The sequence below is a fragment of the Terrapene carolina genome, unplaced genomic scaffold, assembly GCF_002925995.2.
Source record: "Terrapene carolina triunguis isolate 2854851 unplaced genomic scaffold, T_m_triunguis-2.0 Scaffold211, whole genome shotgun sequence".
NCBI lineage: Eukaryota > Metazoa > Chordata > Testudines > Emydidae > Terrapene > Terrapene triunguis.
Window position 1 is genome coordinate 40,658,798 of NW_020664562.1, and position 12,296 is coordinate 40,671,093.

Below are 12,296 nucleotides of genomic sequence, written 5' to 3' on the forward strand. Positions count from 1 at the left end.
AAAAAAAAAAAAAGCCACAATCGGTGGTGGCAGTTCAGCGGCAGGTCTTTCGCTCCTAGAGGGAGTGAGGGACCTGCCGCCCCCGAATTGCCGCAGGTGCCGCCCCTCTCCCTTGGCCGCCCCAAGCACCTGCTTGTTAAGCTGGTGCCTGGAGCCGGCCCTGCTTACTGGAATTTATTCCAGTTCAGTGAGAATCTGGCCCAAAATCTCCAGCTAAAGGTTTGTAAACCTTCTGGTATAAATTCAAATTCTGTAGCTTGCTTGCAAAATAAAACACTGTACCTTTAAACGTACTCCTTACTGTGTGTGCATACTTAACTGCTTATTCAGAACTGACAGGTTTAACATGTCTGGTAAATCAGCCTTCACAGTCACCAGAGAGAGGCACCTCTGGCAAAAGTTCAGAAGTCAGTGTTTTGGAAAGATTGGTTTGACCAGCTCTCAAGTGAGAGCGAATCCCAGACCAAACACAGTCAAATCTTAAACGACATTTAACCACTGTGATGCTGAGGCTTGTTGCTGTTGAAATGCCTTCGAACCTCGAGAGATATTCACCCATTTAAATCTCAGGTTATATTTATTGTGATTTTAGCTTTTCTATTTGTTTGTTGTTGTTGTTTTAAAATCCTAACTCAATATCTCATGAATTATTGGATAGGCTTGTGCCAGAAATTTTAAAAATATGCCTTTTACACCTAGACATTATAATAAAGGTTTTGTCTTACTTTTCAGAACGTATCTCCCTGATTGCCTCTTCAATACCTATTGTTAAGATGCTTTCTTATTTCTAGTTGGTGTCTTAAATACTCACTTGGCAGACATGTTTTCATCCAGATTGTTTCATATTTAGTTCACAAAAATAAAAAAAAGGTATATAAAGAGTTAATAGGAAGTAGCGCCCAAATTGCATATTTCTTAAACTCATGGCCTAGTTTACTTATCAGTTGTCATAAGATGTCATGTGGGGAACCATCACTTAAGAATTGCAGAATGCAGTCAGTGAAGCAACTAATTAGTTGGACAGTGGCATGAATTTGCACTCCTTTGGGATGTACACCTTATCAGAACAGGTGAAGAAAGTTTTGATAGATCAGTATCTCAATGGTATAAAACTCAGCACTTGGCTGAATTACAGTGACACAGACTGCGTGGGCAGCTTTGTTCCTTTTTTAGGGACTGTACACGACAGGGGATTGAAATACCAGCATTTTCCTTCTCTAGACTTTTTTCAGAACGAAACTACCAATTAGCTGCATGCTTGAAAGAACACAACCCGAAATGTACAGGAGTTAGAATAGCTGAACATTTCTTGATTTAAATTCTGTGGCTTTCTTCCTCCTTTCTACACTGTAGTTTGCTGCTCTGCTCTCATCCCTTCTTCACAGTTGTTGCAAGAATCAGTTTTCCTTGTTACTCATTGAGGCAACAGAATTAAGGAAGCAACACCAGGATTACCTTCCAGAGGCAAAGGATGAATGCATATATAGTACATTGAAGAGAGATACAGCTGTCTTTTGCCTTCTTGTCCCATTGACCGCTGCTGTGCCCCTGAGTGGATCATCGGCAGCTGGGATGGAGCCTGGGAACTCTGGATCTAATTGCATATGCCTCTGCTGCCTGAGTTAAATGGCCCAGCTCTGTTAGCCAAGGTTGTAGCCAAGGCCCACCGACCATTAGAGGGGGACCACATTGAGTTACACAGACCTCTGCTGAATCTGTGCTTCTAGGGACTAGCCCAACCACGGCTGTCTCCATGCACAGCACAGTGGGGGAAGCTAGTGTAAGTGAATAGAGTAACTCCCCACTTAACGTTGTCCCAGTTAATGTTGTTTCGTGGTTACCTTGCTGATCTATTAGGGAACAAGCTCGTTTAAAGTTGCACAATGCTCCCTTATAACGTCGTCTGGCAGCTTGCAGCATTCTCTGGAAGAGCAGCCCCTCCTTGTGGGGATTAGAACCAGGGGGGCCAACCCCCCCATCAGCTCCCCTAAATTCCCTGTAAGGTATGTGGCTTGGCAGCTGCCCAGCAGCAGTTCAGCTGTCCCTTCCCCCACTGCCGTGCTGCTCCTGCCCTGCCCTCTGCCTTGGAGCTGCTCCCGGGAGCTTCCTGCTTGCTGGCGGAGAGGGGGAGAGGGGTGCTGATATCAGGATGTCCCCCTGCTCCTGCCCCCTTCCCCCCCCCGCTCTGTATCCCCTCTTCACAAAGCAGAGGAGGGGGACAGGGCTCAGGGACAGAAAGGAGGGAGCTTGCTGGAAGCTGTTGCTTCCTGTCTAAACTGGCTGCTCTGCTTAAAAGGGCAACATGCTTGAAGTGGTGTCACCGTACTTAAAGGGGCAATGCACATCTCTCTCATTCATGCATGCACGCACCCCCCAGCACTTTGGAAAGTCAGCACCTTTGCAGCCGTGCATGTGCTGTCAGGAGAAGGGAGTGGTGCGCTCCAGCTGGATAGCGTGGGCTCATCATCATGTTCAGTTTTTGCAGGGAAGTGTTTGCAGCTACTGCCCTGCATCTATTGTGTTTCCTCCCTCCTGCCTCAGTCCATGCTGCCTTGTAGAGTGTGAGGCTACATTAACAACAGCGTAGTAACCCTTGAGGGCTCAGCCGAGTGCTAGTTCATCATTTAGCAGCAAGGCATTTCCTGGGAAATATTCCACCCTCTCATACTCCACCATCTCAACCAAGCTTCACAATCATTCATTGCTGTGTACAATATTAAACTGTTTGTTTAAAATTGTTTAAAACTTATACTGTATATGTATATAATGTCTTTTGTCTGGCAAAAAATATTCCCTGGAACCTAAACCCCCCATTTTCCTTAATTCTTATGAGGAAATTGGATTCACTTAACAGCGTTTTGCATAAAGTCGCATTTTTCAGGAACATAACTACAACATTATGTTCGTCATTCATCTGATAAAGTGGGTATTCACCCACAAAAGCTTATGCTCCAATACATCTGTTAGTCTATAACAGAGCCGTAACTAGGGATTTTTGTGCCCGAGGCAAGGGACGGGGCAGCACGTCCGGCTCTTCGGTGGCAATTTGGCAGCAGGTCCTTCCCTCCGAGAGGGACTGAGGGACCTGCCACCGAATTTCCGCCAAAGAGCCGGACGTGCCGCCCCTCTCCCTTGCCGGCGGCAATGCCGCCGAATTGCCGCTGAAGGAGAGACTTTCTGCGCCTCTCACCTTCCGCGCCCGAGGCAAGTGCCTCACTCGCCTCGCCCTCGTTACGGCACTGGTCTATAAGGTGCCACAGGCCTCTTTGTCAACGTTAAGTGAGGAGTTACTGTACAATCTTTAGCTGCTTTCACTTGCCGTAGCTTCCCCATGAGGCTAGCAGGGAGACAATTTGGAGGCGCCCAGCTGGCTCTCCTGCTTCACTACCCCCAGGTCCAGGGAACCCAAGCTACACAGAGCTTCCACCAAAAAGATTCCACAGGGAAAGGAAAAAGGGGGAGTATGATGCTGGGTCCTCTCTCGATGTGGACATGGAGTGGGATGGACGACTTTAAAGGGCTTTGAAGTTTATGAAAAGTGCTAAATCTGCCTTTTATTATGAATAATGATCAGCTCTGTAGTGAAGTGATGGGGAAAACCAGGGGACACAGCAGGATACTGAGCTTCTAGTTGACTTTTAAAAACATATAAATAAAAAATGATTGGACATAGTGTTTTTAAGAATCCTCTTTAAATCACCACATGAAGATTTTATAAACACTGTACAATTTCTCCTCTCCTTCCCTCATCCCACATACAATGCACAACAGGTCAAGCAACATGACAAAATCTCTCCAACACTCCAAGTGAAAGAAAGTACGACTACTATACAGAACCTGAAAGATGGCAGGCTTGGAATTCTGATTACGGCTTGCAATTTGAAAGCCACAGATGTTGACAACAAAGATGAAGATCTCACCTTCAAAGTTCAGCGGCCTCCTTTCTTTGGGTATCTGGAAAACTCAAAAACAGGTATTTGATTTGCATGTGAACTCTTAGCTGGAGGGATTCGCAATGGATAAATCAAACAGTATTTGGAATGGGAGTAATCTGGTACTGTTATTTCAGTATTTATTATTTTACAGTACTCCAGTGTGTTATAGATGCCTTACAATAGCAATCAGAAGCTCTGGTCCCTGCCCTGAAGACCGTATTATCAAAGGCCCTGATCCTGCAAGTATTTATTCACATGTTTAATTTTATGTGGGTGAGCAGTCCCACTGAAGACAATGGGACTTCTTAACATTAAGCACTTCTTTGCAGGACTGGACCTTATTTCAGGCATGACGCAAGCAAGGAGATATTGCTGGAGGAGGAAGGAAGAGGGACCCTCAATAAAATGCTATGGTTACTCAGCAGGGGCTAGTGCAGAGCTCAGTGGAGTAAAGGAATTTTGTTTATATCATAAATACAAAGAGAGAGATAAATATCACTGTTGACTTATGACTTGTAGGTGTGACAGAAGTGGGGACAATGAAGGGATCTGAATGATGAGATGTAGTGGACCTTACAGACCAGCTCAGGAAGGGCATTCGTTAGGGTAGGCGACACATGAAAAGAAGGATGGAGGGTAATATGACTTTGACTTTAGTAAACCCAAGTAAAGACCAAGACACTGGACTTCCTGGAATGTAACTTTTTTTCTTTTTTTTCTTTTTTTTTTCAAATTTTGCTGCCAATCTACTGTATGGCCATTTAAAATATTGTAGATGTTCTCCCTATGTTCTTGGGCACCCCTGATCCCCAAAAGTGGTGGACCCCCTTCTTTCTCCACAGGAACTCTGACCTCCCCACCACACACATTACCAATGGACCCAATGGGGGCGGGAGGGGAAGCATGTAAAGGACAAAGAGATGATGACATAAGGCGCCCACCAATCCCATGACAACAACTAAAAGCCCTCCGTGATATCAGTATAATAGTGGACAGAACCCATCCCTTCCCAAAGCCTCCCCACAGGTCTGATCTGGACAGTGGGACTGGAGCCGAGGCTTGGGGCTGGTATCCCTCCCCATGCAGCCAGCGGCTCTTCTTCCAGCTTGTTGGTGTCCCAGGCAGTGTCAAGCCCTGGTTGGCTCCTGGGTCCTGCTGCAGAAGGAGCCTACAGGCTTCACTAATTTTAATGTACCATAGCTTCTTGGGGCTCAGGCTCTCTGTGGTGGAACGGGGGAGAGCTCTGGATAGGTCCCAGGCTGTCTGAGTGGGAGAGTCAAAATGGCTGCTTCTGCTCCAGCAGTGGAGAGCAACAACCAGCCTCTTCCCCTCAGTCTCTCTCCCCCTGGCCACACAGTCCTTCAGACGGAACCTCATACCGCTAGCCTGGTCCAGGCTCTTTGGAGCCTGCTGATGGTCACCCCAACATGCTAATAAAATTCCTTGTTGTGTCTCCTCCAGCACAGGCAACACAGGCTGGCCCATTGGCAGGTATTTACTTCTGTGCTGCTGTCTGTGGGAGCTGCTGGAAGCTGCAGCTCTGAAGCCCTCAAACTGGCAGAGGCTGCAATACAACACAATAAGTGGGTAGTACCACCTAATATTAAAGTTGCTTTGCATTATAACACCCTGTTTTCAGTTGTTTATGACTTTGCCAAACTTTAACAATTTGCCTGAAATTTTCCATGCTGGGCATCTGCCTAAGGCTGATATTTTTGGAATGTTTCAGTCAAAACGGTTCAGCCATTCTGAGAATCAGGCCAGAGAAAAATCCATTGTTGTGCCCATGTTAAAAAATTCTGGTGACCTTTTCTTTGAACTAGGGTGACCAGACAGCAAGTGTGAAAAAGGGGGTGGGGGTAATAGGAACCTATATAAGAAAAAGACCCAAAAATTGGGACTGTCCCTATAAAATCGGGACATCTGGTCACCCTACTTTGAACAGTTCTAGTGTCCCCATGCTTTGGAGGAGTGACTTGAAATTTGGGAGTGGCCTGTGTGTCAGGGATGTGCCTTTTGTCATCTGCATGAAAATCTGACCAAATTTGGCTCAATTATAAGCCCCTGAAAAATTGCAGTTTGCACATGCTCAATAGATTTCTTTGATTTTAGCAGCAAAAATCTCTGATTCCATCCTCACTGAGCATACTCCATCCTCTCTCAGTTCATTTTGCTGACTGGACTGTGCATGCACCATCCCCGCAGTAGGATGACCAGATGTCCCGATTTTATTGGGACAGTCCCGATATTTGGGGCTTTTTTTTATATGGGTTCCTATTACCTCCCACCCCCTGTCCCGATTTTTCACACTTGCTATCTGGTCACCCTACCACAGAGTGACTAAACATGCCCCAGTCCAGCACTACAGGTTCAAAGCCAGACTCTCCCTGTAATTGCTGCTCTGGGTTGAGTGAGGCTGAGCACCAGAACTGAGAGATCCCTGCTCTCAGTGACCCCTCTGCTGATGCCCATGCAGCATGGAGAAGGAAGCTGTCTGACTCAAATGCAGATGGGACAAAGGCTAGACCAGGGCAGGGAAAGGAGTAGATTAGGATAAGGAATCTGAGACCAGAGAGTAGAAGAGAGAGAGAGACACACACACACACGCTGTGACTGGAAGTTTGAGTGGGGAGACTTGGACTGGTTAGGCAAGGATACTGGGCCAGGATGGGAAGGCAGGTTGGGACTGGTTGGGCAGGGAGGCTGGGCCTGGGAGCTGTGGAGGAGGGTGCCTGGGACTTGGAACCATGAAGGAGAAACTATGAGTAGGAGCTTGTGAGGAATTTTGTGAGGGGTGATTGGGAATTTAAGGGGAACTTTGAGGTTGGATGAGGAGCTGGGAGGAGGAAGGGAGACTGGGACTAGGAACCAGTGGTAGGGGGAGAAAGACAGATCGGATGAGGAGCTGAGATGGGGGGGAAATGGGCCTGGCTGGACAAGGAGACTTGGGGCAAAGAATTGGGGTGGGGGAGATTAGGGCTGACTCGGCAAGGAGACTGAGATAAGAACTCTGAGTTGTGGAGATGGACTGGATAGGTGAAGAGAATGGGACTGGGACAAGGAAAGTTTGGAGGGAGTGGAGCAGAAGAGGAGATCAAGCTTGGGGGAAACAGGCAGAAGAGTCTGTGCCCACAGAGTATATTCCCCTCCAGGGCCTGGAATGGGACCCAAGATCCCCAAGTCTCACTATTCCTGTGTTGTCAGCAAAGGTCTGTGAAACCCCCTGGCAAAGAGTGTGCCTTGGTCCCCACTAGGGCTGGTCCACTCAGAAGATGACAACGTTCCACTGCTATCAGTTACTCCATTCGCTCAAGACACAGAGGTCTGTGTGCTGATGATCCCTGTGGGTGTCAATACGATGCCATGTGATAGAGTTTGTTTTTTCATTTTGCTTTTCTAAAAACCTAGGAAATCACACACACAAAATTGTATGTTAAAAGTAGATTATTGAGGTTACAAAGTTAAGCACTCAAACATTTGGAAATGCCAGAATTAAGGTTGCTTGCGCAAGATGTTATAAGTAAATTGCTCAAAGGAATATAGCCAGATCATCAGCTGGTGTAAATTGGTGTAGTTCCATCTGAAATAAATGGAGCTGTTTGGCACCTCTGTATTCTGTCAAGTGCCATATTCATTTATGACTTTATATAAATATGGATGGGTGAATTGCATGGGTTTAAATAAGAGCAATGATGAGATATTGTAATATACTATGGTGATAAGCACCTTAGAAATATCTTGGGTGGATGGATAGAAAAATTTCTGCCCAACTCTCAACCCAAATTGAATCCTGATTTAGTGTGATAAATGCCAAAGCACCCAATGAACAATTCTGGCCAACTCCTTACCCACAGCACCAAATCTTCTGGAGGGGAGACACGTAGCGGCTTGGTGCCCACCAGTCCAGGTTCCATGAGGTCACTCCAGTCTGTCCCCTCTTCAGAGGGGATGTTAGGTGAGGTGCACCAAATGGAGGAAGATGCCACCCACATTAAGTGGATTTTAGAACTTAGAACAGCTTCTAAATGTTTCAGCTCTGGCCTCTGATAATGTTTGATGAAAGCTGAAAATAGAAGTACTTGAAGAATAAGGTCACAAGGCAAACTTCAGAGCTAGCATAAGCAGATGCAACTCCATCGAAGATAATAGAGTTTTGCCATTTTATCGCAGAGGTGAATTTGGCCTATTGTTTCATAAGGAATGGACAAACCCCTTTTGGAAAGAATAAGAACTCTCTCCTCTTCTCTGAAATTACACTCTGCAACTAACTTTTAGGTTCAGAAATCAGGTTTGGATTAATTTTTGTGTCTGTCTACCTTACCAGGATCCAGCTGGAATCAGAAGTAGAAAGTTCTGGAAATCCTGTGAAACAACCTGTTCTTCTGGAATTTCCAGCATAGCTTTGGAGACTGAGAAGAGACTTCATTAACCTGGTTAAGATCCAAAATTTTGGGTGTCTGCCTGATTCTTGAATTCAGCAATGTTTAGCCTCACCATTACTATTTATTAGGTTGAAGTGTTTTATGTTTTAGAGGCTGAACTCTGCCATCCAAGCTAAGTAACGGGCAGTGCAGTTATGCTCTGAGAATCAAAATTGGCTCCCAACTGCCCCCTTGGTTCCTCCATGGAGTATGTGCCCAACCTTTTCTCAGTGGAGATTATTTTCCCCCTCCAAACCAGCACAGCTGCTCTTGCTGGTGCATTGTGGGGGATGGAGTCAAGGCTCCTCCCACTCTCCACCTTTGCCCACCCAGCTGCAAGAGATGGGAAGTAACAGCCCAGTGGTAACTGCTCTGCCGCTTTACTTGCATTATGTCATGATGCAGGTAGGTTGTGTAGGGAGATAAGGAGAGCTTTTTTATACCTCCTTAGTCCCCTGCACAGATGCACTGCTTGGCTCACTATTGAGCTCTCAATGATTATGAAAAATACCCAACCAAATGTCCCATTATGCTCTGATAACACCTGAATTTAGGCAAGATAAATGTCTAAGGGATAGATTCTTGTTTTTAAAAATTTAATAGGTTTTAAGATATTAAATTGCTTCCCCCCTCCATCTCCATCTTTCTTTTCTAGTATAGTGCAGCTACTCTGAGTCACTGTTTATCTAATTTAATTAACATTTGCCAGTGCCTGCAACCTAAAACACTGTCTTAAAACATTTGCTTGAAAAGCCTCCTTGTCCCAGAGCTGTCATTTTTAGCATGATGGATAATGGATAGAAATAATTATCCTGAATAAGCTTAGACAGCTTAAATGATTTGAGTTTCAAAGAATTAGTAGTCTTAGCTAAACATCTTATTTTTCAAGACACATTAATAATAAAAAATACAGCAGTGACCATAATGAATTGGAAAATTTGAGCTCTGTTATGATGGTACATTGTCTATTGCAGGTAGTTATGTACGCAGTACTTTTACCCAGAATGATTTAAACCAGCAGATCATCCGGTACATCATAAATCCCTCCACTGAAGTGACTTCAGATAGCTTTGAATTTCAAGTATCCGACGTGGCAGGAAATACAATGGTTCCAGAAGTGTAAGTGTCAGAGTCCAGTTGAGTATATTCACTCGGGAGGGAGGGGAGAGAGTGGTATAATCTGTCTAAGGAGGGGAGTATGTGATCTTCACAAATAGCAGTGTGTGTCCCTTTTAAAATATCAAGGTGCTTATAGCTTTTCTGAGATGAAATTTTATCCCCGCAGAAAGGATTTATTTTAAATTTCAGGCACATTTTCAGAATCTAACATGGTTTTAGGTGGAGTTTGAAGGTTCTGTTGTCTGCTCCCTGGCCAGATCTAATACTTGATGGAAAAATAAAACAGTCAGTAAGAATCCGGGCCTGATTTTGACCTTGCCTACATCAGTGTAAGTTGGGAATAACTCCCTGAAGTAACTGATAAACAGTTCTCAGCCACTTCTGTGGTTCCTTGATCCTGGTGCTACCTGGGGGTCCACAGTCCATACTGTTTTGTTTGGTTTTTTATCTTCCCAAACACTGTGTTTTACATTTTTTGGAAGCTTGGGGAATTTAAACAAAAATCATCATAAAAATAATGCACCATTTCACTTCTAAAACCAAATCAAATGTCTGTTTTAAAAAGGAGGCTTTTCAAGAAAGAAAATGTCTATACATAGTATAATCCAGAACTTTCCCTTTAACCCTCACTTTTTATCTTTTATATTTCTATTTTTAAGATTTCTGCCCTGGTGTAGAACAATGATTTTAAATTCCTCTAGCGATGTACAGTTTTATGGCTCCTGAGATAGCATAAAATTGCATCGTAGGCTGTATTTCAAGTGAGGAACTATGGGACAATGCAGTTTGCAAATGGTAATAGAGCTCAGAAACTGAACTCTGGCCTTTCTATTCAGTGCTCTTTTTATTATTAAGTCACAGAAGAAGTGAAATGTTACAGGAAGACTTTAAATCTGCACTTTTTTTTTTGGTATAGCAGCTGATGAATATGTGATGGGGAAGAAAATGAAGAATGCCTGGATACTGTACATAAGTAAAACATTGGACGTTGAGGGGTCAAGTATGTCAAATTATGGGATACAGTTAAATCTGCAGATTCTGTCTAGCCTGAAACATGCTGGATGTACTATTTACAGTTGTGCAGGGTTAGTATGGTAGATTACTTTGTCCAATAGCTGCATGGTGCAGAGGATGTTAGCCCCAGGGCTCGATCCACAGCTGTATTGAGCTCCCCTGAACCCAGCTAGGAGCAGGAAACAATGGTGGCTATAAGCCACATTTCTGTGCTGCATGTGCTGTAGCAATAAGGAATATTTTAAGATCTAATTTCTTTTCAGACTTGAAATGAAATGGTCCAGAGTTGAACTGGTGGAAACTTGCTATCGTGTCTGTGAAAATGTTGGGACTGTTGCCATTAAGGTGGTAAGGACAGGACAGAGCGCAGAGCCATTATTTGTTGGTAGGATATGAGCCCTGTTTCTATGGATGGATCCCTACAGACTGCATTTTTGTTGCCATTAACACTTGCTGACAATATGAATCCAAAATTCCTGGTTGCTGTGTCTAATGCAGTTTATTGGTGTCTTGTTTTGTTTTTAAGGTCCAAGAGGTTTCAGCTAGAGTTGGCTTAGACTTCACTCACAGTATGGCAAGTTTAGTGCAGTTTGATCCCGGTACAGCATTCATTTCATTTCTTTCATCTTGAATGTATTAAGTAGAGTTTCATAAACTGGCTACAATCATTTTTTGTTTCATATAGCAGATCTTAAACCGATCAACCCTTTCCCTTATCTGCTGGGAAGCAGCAAAAAAACAGCAATTATAGCTACACATTTGGGAGCCTTAGCTTTTGGGTGCCCGACTTAATGCCAACCTTCTCTGAGAATCATACCCTTTTAAGCAGTATGAAGTTGATTGTCCTAAAATTGAGTCACTTTAAATCACTGATTATTTTTATTTATGTCTTGTTTTTTATATACTGTCTCATTTTAAGTCTGCAATCCTCAACAGAAGAAGGCTCTTTCTGCATTTCTTCCTTTCTCTTCCTTCTTCCCCAGTAAGATAGGATGACTGTCCTCAGATCCTAGTCTGGAGGTAGATTTTGTTTTGATAGGATCAGGAGAGTCTCCATACGTCAGTGTTTGAATAAAAAACCTTTAGGAAAGTGACACTAGCCCAAGCAATATTAAAATCTTGTTACTAGCATATACATACATATGTTTCTCTCTGTTCCTCTCCAACATATCTCAAGATGCTGACACACAGGCTTTTCTTTACATCCCAACTAAAACCGTGCCTGCTGCAGCCTAGACTCCTTCCCGTCCAACTTCTGCAACTTGTCCAAGTCATTGCAAAGTTGAAAGAGTGTGTCTGGAGTTCAAAAGATAGAATTCTACCTGGTCATTACCTCAGGGAGGAGCTGGTAGATAGGAAGGCTGTTTGCCATCTGCATTCTTAAGATCAAACACAATGGTATCAATGTCCTTGATGACACTTGTCCCACTCACAGTGGTGACGATCCTGATGGAGGAAAAAGCAGAAGTCAGAAATGTGGCAGGAGGGTCAGATGGGTTTTCAGAGACGCTTCATTACGGATTCATTAATAGATGCTCATGGGCACATTATAAGAAGATGGCAGCAAATTATCCTATTTGTGTATTTAACTAGCCCACGGGGCAGTTTTCACTCTAGAACATTTGGGATTAGCCCCTTTGGAATTGTGTAGTGTGAATATTTTGTAAATCCCCATGGAATGCTTCAGCCTTGCTCGGGACCCTTTACACGATATAAAAGGGCCCTAAAAGCCCTGGTTCCAGCTGTGGGAGGTTTGCCTGGGTGCACACTGGGGATGCCTTTTGAGGCTTCCTTTGCAAGCCCTGGT

The 12,296-nt window shown here is 44.2% G+C and overlaps 1 pseudogene; it reads left to right on the forward strand.

The window, feature by feature from the left end:
* The window catches only part of LOC113407372, a 150,690-nt pseudogene that overhangs the window by 131,815 nt on the left and 6,579 nt on the right, over positions 1-12,296 (forward strand).